This window comes from Zalophus californianus, chromosome 12 (genome assembly GCF_009762305.2).
Source record: "Zalophus californianus isolate mZalCal1 chromosome 12, mZalCal1.pri.v2, whole genome shotgun sequence".
Taxonomy (NCBI): domain Eukaryota; kingdom Metazoa; phylum Chordata; class Mammalia; order Carnivora; family Otariidae; genus Zalophus; species Zalophus californianus.
In genome coordinates this window covers 73,900,027-73,910,855 of record NC_045606.1, presented here as the reverse complement: position 1 = coordinate 73,910,855, position 10,829 = coordinate 73,900,027, and the positions used below count along the sequence as shown (strand labels likewise).

Genomic DNA, 10,829 nt, shown 5'->3' with positions numbered 1-10,829 from the left:
TGCCTTATCTTCTCAGCAACTCTCAGGAAATAATAAGCACCACTGTTTTGTGGGTATTTACACCAGCCCTTGGAGATTTTATTAGAATCATGATTCACAGATGAGAAATTTCCTTCTTCTACAGGGCTTAGTAACTGAAGTAAGAATTACTCAGTATACTGTACAGACAAATGAATTCAAATGCTTCTGGCTATTAACCATTCATTCACTGGTGATTTTCTTTAATTTTTTCTGAACTGACTGAATGATTGGGTCAGGATGATCTCTCTTGTTTGTATATTGTAGACATACAATGAAATTGTATCTGAGAATTATGTTATTCTGTCCTATGGATATGAGACTTCAACAGAGCAATGAGGTTACATGACACTTCCAAGAGTCTGAGAGTGAGGATTCGTGGAATCATAGAATGTCACATTTGGAAGGAACAATGCACATAATTAATTCTAATGGCCACATCTTAATCATGGGAAGACAAGAGAGATTTCATAGTTCAGACTGTGATATAAGCAAGACACGGAATCATCTTCAGGGAAGAACAGTTATTGTTCATTCAATCAGTCTGTACTGAGCATCTCCTGTGAGTCAGCTGCAATGCTACATACAGTACTAGAAACAGCAGTGACTAAGACAAACGTGCCCTTGCTTGGAACCTCCAGGGAGGGCTAACACGGAACACGGGTACTTTACCTCTTACCTTACAAGCACTTTCATGTGCATGCTTGGATTTAGTCCTTACAACTACCCTTAGATATAGATATGATTATCCTCTTTTTTAAGATGAGACAAATTTCAGAGAGATTTGGTAATTGGCCCAAGATCATAAAAAGATGTATAAGAGGCAGGAGGATCTGGACTCAAATAATTGTCTTCTAACTCTCATTCCAGTGTCCTTTCCATTATATCAGAGCATCCTCTGATTGAAACTCAGGAGTATTCTGTCCAATGAGCTATTGAAAATGACTTGTTGGTTCAATGACTACATTTTCCAAACAAAAGTTAGGATGTGTGGACTGTCAAAATATTTCTATGATTTCTGATTAAATTTATATGAAATCTGGAAAACAAATCATATGTAGATACACATTTAATGAAGCTCTACCAGAATGCAAGTGACTTTTAGTTATACATTTAACAAAGCACTCTTATTCAAAATAAAATGGCTTCTAAATCCTCCTAGAAAATCTGGGATTTCTGGTCATAAGAAATCGACTTTCCTTGTCATCTGGAAATTCAACCCACAGTTGAAGATGGTTAAAAATATCATGGACCAATTCAAACATGGTATAAATCATGACTTAAGTTTTCCTCAAACCCCTACCTAATGCTTGATTACTCAGGTTGAATTAACATGTCAATAATTTTTAAAAATAGTTTTCATAATAGTCTTGTCCTTTTACACTGAGGAAGACAGTTAAAATTTCCTTGGCAACAATGCCCAAGAAAAAATTTTTCAGAATTGTATTAAATGTAACAATGTATTTTAAAATAGTTTTAAAGGTACAAAGTGTATATAAATATGATATTAGCATCTATTAGGATTAATAATATTTTCACCTTATTTAATATAAAGTATAGGTGGTCTTTCTCTCCATAAAACAAGTTGGGGAGGGGGGCGCCTGGGTGGCTCAATCGTTAAACATCTGCCTTCGGCTCAGGTCATGATCCCAGGGTCCTGGGATTGAATGAGTCCCCGCATCAGGCTTCCTGCTCCGTGGGAAACCTGCTTCTCCCTCTCCCACTCCCTCTGCTTGTGTTCCCTCTCTCACTGTGTCTCTCTCTGTCAAATAAATAAATAAAATCTTAAAAAAAAAAAAACAAGTTGGAGAGGTTTGTATAATCCTAGATTATTAGATAATGTCTCTAGAAACAACATGTGATCTTTCCTCTACCTTCTAATGTGAAAACAATCCAGCAGTGCTGGAGTAATATATGTTGCTGGCACTGACCTATAACTGATCTTGAATCAACTCTTTTTTTTTTAAGATTATTTATTTATTTATTTATTTATTTATTTATTTATTTATTTGAGAGAGAGAGAATGAGCACAGAGGGCGAGCGAGAAGCAGACTCCGTGCTGAGCAGAGAGCCTGACATGGGGCTCAATCCCAGGACCTTGAGATCATGACCTGAGCCAAAGGCAGGCGTTTAACTGACTGAGCCACCCAGGCACCTCTTGAATCAACTCTTCACTTAATCCAACCGTGTAGTTGGGATTTTTTTCTGGTGGTGGCCAAATTAGCAAAAGAAAGGTCTCTTCAGAGTGTAAGGGAACCAAGGACAAGAACTTATATGAATATCTGAGGGGTGTAGGAGAGCGAGAAAGAATTTTTACCTAAATGAAATCTTAAATGATGGGTCAGGGGAGAGGGTGGAGCATTTATCATAATTATTCTAGAAGTGTATGGAATCGATTTACATGCATGTTTATTCATGGTGGAAAAAAAAAGTCCCCAGATATGCATTTTAATTTGTGAGAAGGCTGCTAAGAAATGTGAGATCATGGAGAAGGTGGTCCTTAAAATAAATAAATAAATAAAATCCAGGGAGTGTAATCCCACCTAAAATGTGATTCATTCCTTTGGACCAATAAATAGAGTGAGATGATGTCCAAAAGCAATTTCCCTATTTCTTGGACATGTAAGCATTTTTCCTTATAACAACTATAGCAGAATCAGTTCCCTATGTAGATTATATTGACAACCATGAGGGGAAACAGCTCATCCCCAAATGCCATTTTCCTTTCATCAACCTTAAATTGGGCCTAAAATTCTCACCCTTACCAACTCTGCCTGGGGGTTAAGAACTTATCTTTCAAAATTTTTCTTTTAAAATATATAAATGTTATTCAGCTCTCTTCCTTAATTTAACAATTATTTATTCGACAAATACCTGGCACAATCTACCAAATATTTTTCCCAGTGTCAGGGAAACAGCATTGAATAAAGTAAATGAAATAAATGAGACTTCTTTTTCTGGTAATATGGCAGACTAAATATCCCAAAAAGAAGCCTTCTGAAGCAAAATGCTTAGAAATTTGACATAGGTAAAATAAGCGTCCTTTAAAATATATAAGTAAACTCTCCCCATTCCCACCTTCAAATACAGGAAATCTCCAAAGGTTAAAAATGAAGAAGATGCTGAAAACTCAAGCCTTAGTGCCCCCAGTGGAGGTTTATTAATCTGCCTCTCTAGAAGATTGGGTATGTATGTATGTATGTATGTATGTATGTATGAGAGAGAGAGAGCAAGTGAGCGCGAGAGCCTGTGAGCAGTGGGGAAGGGACAGAGGGAAAGGGAGAGAGAGAGAAGCTCAAGCAGGCTCTACAATGAGCACAGAGCCCGACGCAGGGCTTGATCTCATGATCTGGATATCATGACCTGAGACGAAACCAAGGGTTAGACACTTAACTGACTGAGCCACCCAGCTACCCCTAGAATATTAGGTTTTAAATTAAAGGCCAGGGCAGGGCAGGAAACAGGGTTTTGGGCCTTTTTGAAGTGAGGAGTTGGAATTAGGATACAGAATCCCATCTCTTACCACATGAAGTCAGAACCTTCAGAGAGCAATACAGTCAATTAAGGAAAAATCTGACCACCAGCACAGGGAATCAACTGGGAACAAGTTTGCTCTGAAATGGCATTAGGGTAGGAAAAAATTAATTAAAATAAATATATAGCCCTGACCATTTACAGCTACTAGCCTCTGTTTAGTTTCATATTAGGATGAACGTAAACTGTACACTTTAGAAGTTGCCTAGCCAATGAATTAGCCTAAAACAAAAAAACAAAATAGTTCTAGATTGAGGTGCTTAGCAGATACAAAAACAAAAACTCTTTGAGGGTCGCATTTTCAACCAGGCTGCAGGGATTCTCACATATAATACTTCACCAAATCTGAGTTGATAATTTAAAATTACAAAACACACCACAAAATAAGCGACCATGATTGAGAATCACAGAAGAAAAAAAAATACACTTAGATTCCCAAGAATATCAGATAATAAAATTACTATACACAGACTATAAAACAAATCTGTTTAGGAATGACTTTAAAAAGAAAAATGAATAATAAATATGAATAAAGTACATAATACTAAAGGAAAAAAAGTAAGCTAAAAAATATTTGAAAAAGAACTAAAAAGAACAACCAGTAATTAAAAACATAACCACTGATATTAAAACAGTGATTTTCTGACTGTGGTCACCGCTGAGGAAGCATTATTAAACTCTTTCCTATGGCCACCACCATATATAATTCAGAATCTCTCTCAAAGAGCCCAAAGAACTGTAGAAGCTCTTCATTAAAGGTTTGAACTTCAGTATAACCAGTGATAGACTGAAAAGTATGAGTAACACTCACAGATTGTATGGCAATGAAAGATCCAAACACCAAGCACTCTAGAAGCTTTGGGCTTGTCACATAAGCCACTGAGGTGCAAGCATATGCAGTCATGAATGCAAGGCCACACAAGATGGATGGAAGTGTCATAGAACCAAAGAAGGTGTCCTAAGAGAAGGTTTTTCAAGACTAGGCTCACGGTTACCTATGAAAAAGACCTTTGTTAGTGGCATTAAAGAAGACACTAAAGAACATCATGCAAGAGATTATTTTGAGCAATATGGGAAGATTGAGGTGACTGAAATCATTACTGACTAGGATAGTGACAAGAAGAGAGGTTTTGTTTTTGTAAACTGTGGTGACCATAACCCCATGGATAAGACTGTTGTTTGGATATACATACTATGACTAGCTAGAACTGTGAAGTAATGAGAGCCCTGCTTAAGCAAGAGATGGCCAGTGTCTCATCTAGGTCAAAGTAGTTCTTAAAATGTTGGTAGTGGTTGTGGAGGTTATTTTAGAGGGAACAACAACTTTGGTCATGGAGGAAACTTCAAAGGTTGTTATGGCTTTGGTGGTGGTGGATATGATGGCAGAAATTGATTTGGTAATAACAGAAGCAGTGTGGGAGGTGGTAGAAGCTACAATAACTTTGGCAGTTACAACAATCAATCTTCAGATTCTGAACCCATGACGAAAGGAACTTCTCTGGTTCTCGTGGTGGTGAAGGCCAGTACTTTGTCAAACCACAAAACCCAAAGTGGTTATGTGTATCTAAGCTACACCAGTAGTTATGGGAGTGGCAGAGATTTAATTACTGCCAAGAAAAAGTTAGGAGAGCCAGAGAAGTGACAGAAAAGTTATGGATTACAATAGGTTTGTGAACTCAGCCAATCACAGCAGCAGAGTCTAACTGCTACAAGAAAATAAAAAAATAAGGATGGTATTTGTGACTAATTATATAACAGGTATTTTAGTTTCTGTTCTCTAAAAAGTGAAAAGCATTCCAACGAAAGGTTTTAATGTAGTTCTTTGTTGTTGTTCACATGTTGTTAATTGATAACTGTAATAGTCTGATCAGACTATTATGCTGATTAAATGTGTCTTTTAAAAAAATTCACAGGATGTGGGGCGCCTGGGTGGCTCAGTCGTTAAGCATCTGCCTTCAGCTCAGGTCATGATCCCAGGGTCCTGGGGTTGAGCCCCGCATCAGGCTCCTGCTCTGCAGGAAGCCTGCTTCTCCCTCTCCCACTCCCCCTGCTTGTGTTCCCTCTCTCACCGTGTGTCTCTCTGGCAAATAAATAAATAAAATCTTTAAAAATGAATACACTGGATATGGTAAACAGAAAAGTAGATACAGCTAAAAAGAGAATTAGTGAAGTGGAAGATAGATTTAGGAAATTACCTAGAATTCTGCCCAAGATATATATATTTAAAAAAAAGGGAAATATGAAAGGAGTTGAGGGACAGGGAAAGTAGAATTAATAGGTCCAACATATGTCTTATAACAGGAATTCCAGAAAGAAAGAAAAGAGATGGTCCGCTTGGGTGGCTCAGTTGGTTAAGTGTCTGCCTTCAGCTCAGGTCATGATCTCGGGGTCCTGGGATTGAGCCCCGAGTTGGGCTCCCTGCTCAATGGGGAGTCTCCTTCTCCCTCTCCCTCTGCCCCTCCCCCTGCTTGTGCATGCTCTCGCTCTCTCTCTCTTTAATAAATAAATAAATAAAATCCTTTAAAAAAAAAAAAGAAGAGAGAAAATGAGAAAGATGAGCAATTTCCAGAATGGATGAAAGATATAAATCTTCAGTGTCAAGAAGCACAAGTTCCAAGCAGTTCCAAAACAAAATAAATCCACACAAAAATATATTGTTGCAAAAATGCAGAGAGTAGAAGAAAAAGAAATTTCAAAAGCTACCAAGGAGAAAAACAAGTTACCTAGAAAAGAAAATCAGGCCAAAAGTAGACATTTCCAGAGCAGTGATGGAAAACAAGAAGGCACTGGAATCATATTTTCAAAACCCAGGGGGGGTGGGGTGGGAATCAATCTATAACTTTATATCCAGCTGAACTATCATTAAAGAACAAGAGTAAAATAAAGACATTTCAGACAAACAAAATCTACCAAGAACAGAGCTCATCTATAGGAACTTCAGAGCAAATATTTTCCAGAAGAAATGCAAGGGGAAAAGTTGAGTAAATAAATTTGTATACATGCAGTGAAATTTACAATTTCATACAATAACTAGGAATTACTCATTTCTGGTAACAGAACTAGGTGAAATAAAGTGTTGGTAACATATCGAGATGGAAAGGAAGTGACCAAAATTAAGCATTTTTTAAAAGATTTTATTTATTTATTTGACAGAGAGATAGCAAGAGCAGGAACACAAGCAGGGGGAGTGGGAGTGGAAGAAGCAGACTTCCTGCTGAGCAGGGAGCTCAATGAGGGGCTCAATCCTAGGACCCTGGGATCATGACCTGAGCCGAAGGCAGATGCTTAACAACTGAGCCACCCAGGAGGCCCCAAAATTAAGTATTTTAAATTTGTTTATATTGTTGGGAAGTAGGGAAGAAATATTATAAACTTTAGGCATTGTTAGGTAAGCATGTCACAATTTTAAAGATAACTATTAAGGCAAAAATGTACAATTTCCTCTTTAGTAAGGAATAAAAATAATTTTAAAACTCTTCAATCAATCTAAAAGGAGAATAGATTTGTAGGTGTGGATGCAGGAGGACTTAGACTAAAAGTGGGGAAACTGGTTAGGATTCTGTTGCTCATAGTAGCAATATAAATATCTGGATATAAACAATAATGATTGTGTAGAATTATAAGAAAAAAATCTAAAAAACCTTAGTAATGGAAATAAGGGATACTTTGAATAAAGAGATTATAATAGACCTAATATTGTAAACTGTCAACTTTTTACTAAAATTAATTTATAAAGCTACAATTCTAATACAAGACCAGCCAAGGATGATTAGGATTGTTTCCTTTCCCTCCCTCCCTCCCTTTTCCTGCACCAATCCCCTTTTACTTCTCACTCTTGATTCAACTATAGAGCACCAGGCATGTAGCAAATATTCAATAAATTAGTATTCTTTTAAAATAAAAGAATAAGTGAATGATTCCACTGATCTGCAAGGAATTTCTGATTTACATCCTCAGAAAAAAGTCCCATCAAGCATGATACACAGTACACATCAAGATAATATCTAACTTTGAATCTCTGCATAAGTATGCAAGCTAACCCTTTGCCAAGGATGCTTTGTGAGTTGATTACAATTGGAAAATTACTGTAGAAGTGTTCCTGAGAGACACAAATAGATGACAATATTGACTTCTTAGGGTTAATCTAATGAAAATAACCCCCATTAATTAAAATATAAGAGTAGAAGACCATTACTCATTACTTTCTAAATACTTCCTAAAGTTAACAAAACTCTGACTTTTTTTTTTTAAGACTTTTATTTATTTTTTGACAGAGAGAGAGAGACAGCGAGAGAGGGAACACAAGCAGGGGGAGTGGGAGAGGGAGAAGCAGGCTTCCCGCTGAGCAGGGAGCCCGATGTGGGGCTCGATCCCAGGACCATGACCTGAGCTGAAGGCAGATGCTTAACGACTGAGCCACCCAGGCTCCCCAGTGCCATACTCTTAAAAGCAGGTTTCTCTAATTTCAGCTCCAGAAGAAGAGCATGAGGTCTTGCATTCATTTCCGTACAGAAGCCTCCAGGGCTCTTTTTGCAAACTGATAAGCCACAGAAAGTTTTTAAAAATTCTGTTACATCTATTTCCTAGGCAAGGAGAGTCTAGTGCCTTGACATTCCCATAACTAAGACTAGCCACACAAATGATTGCTCTCATAATGGAAGGAGTCTGCTCCAGAGGGACTTGTGTCTTCATTCCTGTACCCACTAGTTCTGGTACCCAGATACACCAGCCTGAACAGCTCTTCTGGGCCCACTGCCCTCAGGTAAGATACAGCAGCCTGGAATAGGCCAGCCCTCCTACTGTGAAAACCTCCTTCACGTAGCCTCCTTGCTACTAAGCCAGAGCCTCTCTCAACTTGAGCTTCTAGGCCCTCTGGGTGTGAAGTTTGATTAAAGATACTGTTTTTAGGCACAAATGGCCCTTTTTAAACACAAACCAACCATCTCGTAAGGGCCCGGAGAAGAAGCAATCTGTTTTAACACTGGAGGAAAAACTGTGTTGAACTGGGAGCAGAGCTCCACTACCTTCCTATCTTTATAAGGGAATTTCAAGGGTAGTTTTGGTTATCCTTTGCCTTAAGTGCTGACTTCAGTACCTACCCTCTAGGTGAGCTGGGGACCACTGAAATATAACGTGCCACTCTTCTACGAAGTGCACAATTAAAACTTCCACCGGTGATTATGATGAAAACAAGTTAGAGAGCCACTGATATCCATTATCCCAATAAACTCTCTTAGCCACACTGTTAACTAATTCGGACAAAGTATAATACACAGTGTGCTTGCATTGGCAGCATGTATACTAAAACTGGAACCATACAGAGAAGATTAGCATAGTCCCTGTGCACAGATCACATGCAAATTCGTGAAGCATTTCATATTTAAAAAAAAAAAGTAAAATACACAGCAATAACAGGATGACAAAATCCAGTTCCTCATCTCCAGTCAAATATTTTCCCTGACTACACAATAAGTAGTTACCTCTCAATTCTAAATTATCAACTTTGCTGATGATAATCCAGGAAGATTCAGCAGGGAGCTGGGGGCCCCATGCTATCATGGTTGCTGGGGGATGGGCAGGGCGCCCAGGCAGAGGCCACATTCTTAAAGGAAAGGCATTCCAGAATCCCCAGAATTTGTTTCGAAAGGCAGTACCGTTCTGCTAGTTATCTACACCCAAAAACTTCAGAATTATCTTTGAGTTCTACTTTTCGTGCAATATCTGTGTCTCTCCATTCTCGTTCTTTCTTTCTTCCACACATTTCTCCCTTTTCTTTCTCATTGCCACCACCCAAACCAAGGCCATATCACCTCCTTTCTAAATTACTATAATTCCTAATAAGCCTCACTGGCCCAGATTCCTCTCTCTTCAAATCATCTTGCTCATTCCAAATAAATCTCTCTAAATAAAGTTTCCACCATTTCATTGCCGTATTCCAAAATTGTCACTCGTTCCCATTGCCTAAAAGGCCCAAATCCCTTGCCCCTCCACAAATTAGCCAAAAATCACCTTTCCGAATCTATGTCCACCTTTCTAGTCAAACCAGTCACCTGGCGGCTCGGGCGCACCGAGCCCATTTTCGGCAAGCACTGTGCCTCCTGTGAGGCCAGAGTTCTGCAGCCGGACAGTCCTGCGAGCAGATCCCCGTTCTGCCCTCGGGGGCCGGGTAAGTGTGGGGCGGTTGTCTCCCCGAAGCTACCCTGCTGCGCCTTCGCCTCAGGTGAATAACAGCACTGATTTCCTCAGGTCACTGTGAGGACTAAAGGGCGAAGGAGGAAAATGATACAAAGAGGACGCGTGGACATGGCAGATATTGTTACACCACTTTGCCTAAACTATTTCCCCGCTTGTAGTGGGCCCTGTTCCCATTGCTGCCAGGACTGGTTATTAGACTGTTGGCTCTCAGTCTCAAACCCACCCCTCCGGGTTTGTCTAGGGGCCAAGGGCTGAGGCTGCAAACCGGTTCCGCTTTGCTGGTCCTCGGCAGCTCTTCCAGAAGGAGGCGCTACGGGGAGACGGCAGGCCTTTCCTCCTGTTGGACGTTCCTGTGGGGCTCCTTCCAGCAACAGTTCTTCCTGCAGCAGCAGCTAGGCCTTTTGCAGGTTTTCCCCTACACCCCCGAACCAGCCTCACTGGGGCTCTAAGAGGCACGAGCGCCATCTGGGCAGGACCCCTGTACCAGCTCTGGGACCTCTTCTCCAAGTTTCTAACGCAACCTTTTCTCTTTGTTCCTCAACCCCTATGGGCGGTGGCTCTTTCTGGCTCTTCCTGTCGCTGAAATACCTCAGAGTGTCCTTTATGTCCTCCAGAACCTGGTTACTAATTCTTCATATTAAATTGTCTCTGTTAACCTAACTGGTATGGCGTGCGTTTCCGAGCGGGCCCCCGGCTGATATTCTTCCCAACACTTCCACCCTCCAAGTTGAATACACACCTCATTGCCAGAAGGCCTCCTCATGCCATGAACTCTCACAGATCCCCAGACTCACCACGGAGGAGAGATGGGATGCCCTTGGAAATAAATTTCTGATGTGACTCTCTTGTCTTACCGCTGAGAAGCTGAGGTCAAAAGTTAAAGGCAGGACCTCCATCTAGTTCTCTTGCCTGCTCTCGGGGACAAAGGGCCCACAGGTGCCATTCGCTTAGCCTTCAATCATTTGAGGCCCTGCAGCCTCTTCCGAATGACCGCCTTAGCATATCATTTAACTGAGACCCTCTAACTTAGCGTTAGGCATTTGTATAAAGGAGCCCTCCTGTGTGAGTCCCTGGGCTCCAAA

At 40.1% G+C, this 10,829-nt stretch overlaps 1 non-coding gene across 1 annotated transcript; it reads left to right on the top strand.

Moving 5' to 3' along the window:
* The first annotated feature begins 8,829 nt into the window (after window positions 1–8,829).
* On the top strand, window positions 8,830–8,936 carry LOC113912060. The gene has a single exon (XR_003516688.1). It is a non-coding gene; the product is annotated as a U6 spliceosomal RNA (small nuclear RNA).
* Window positions 8,937–10,829: the final 1,893 nt, after the last annotated feature.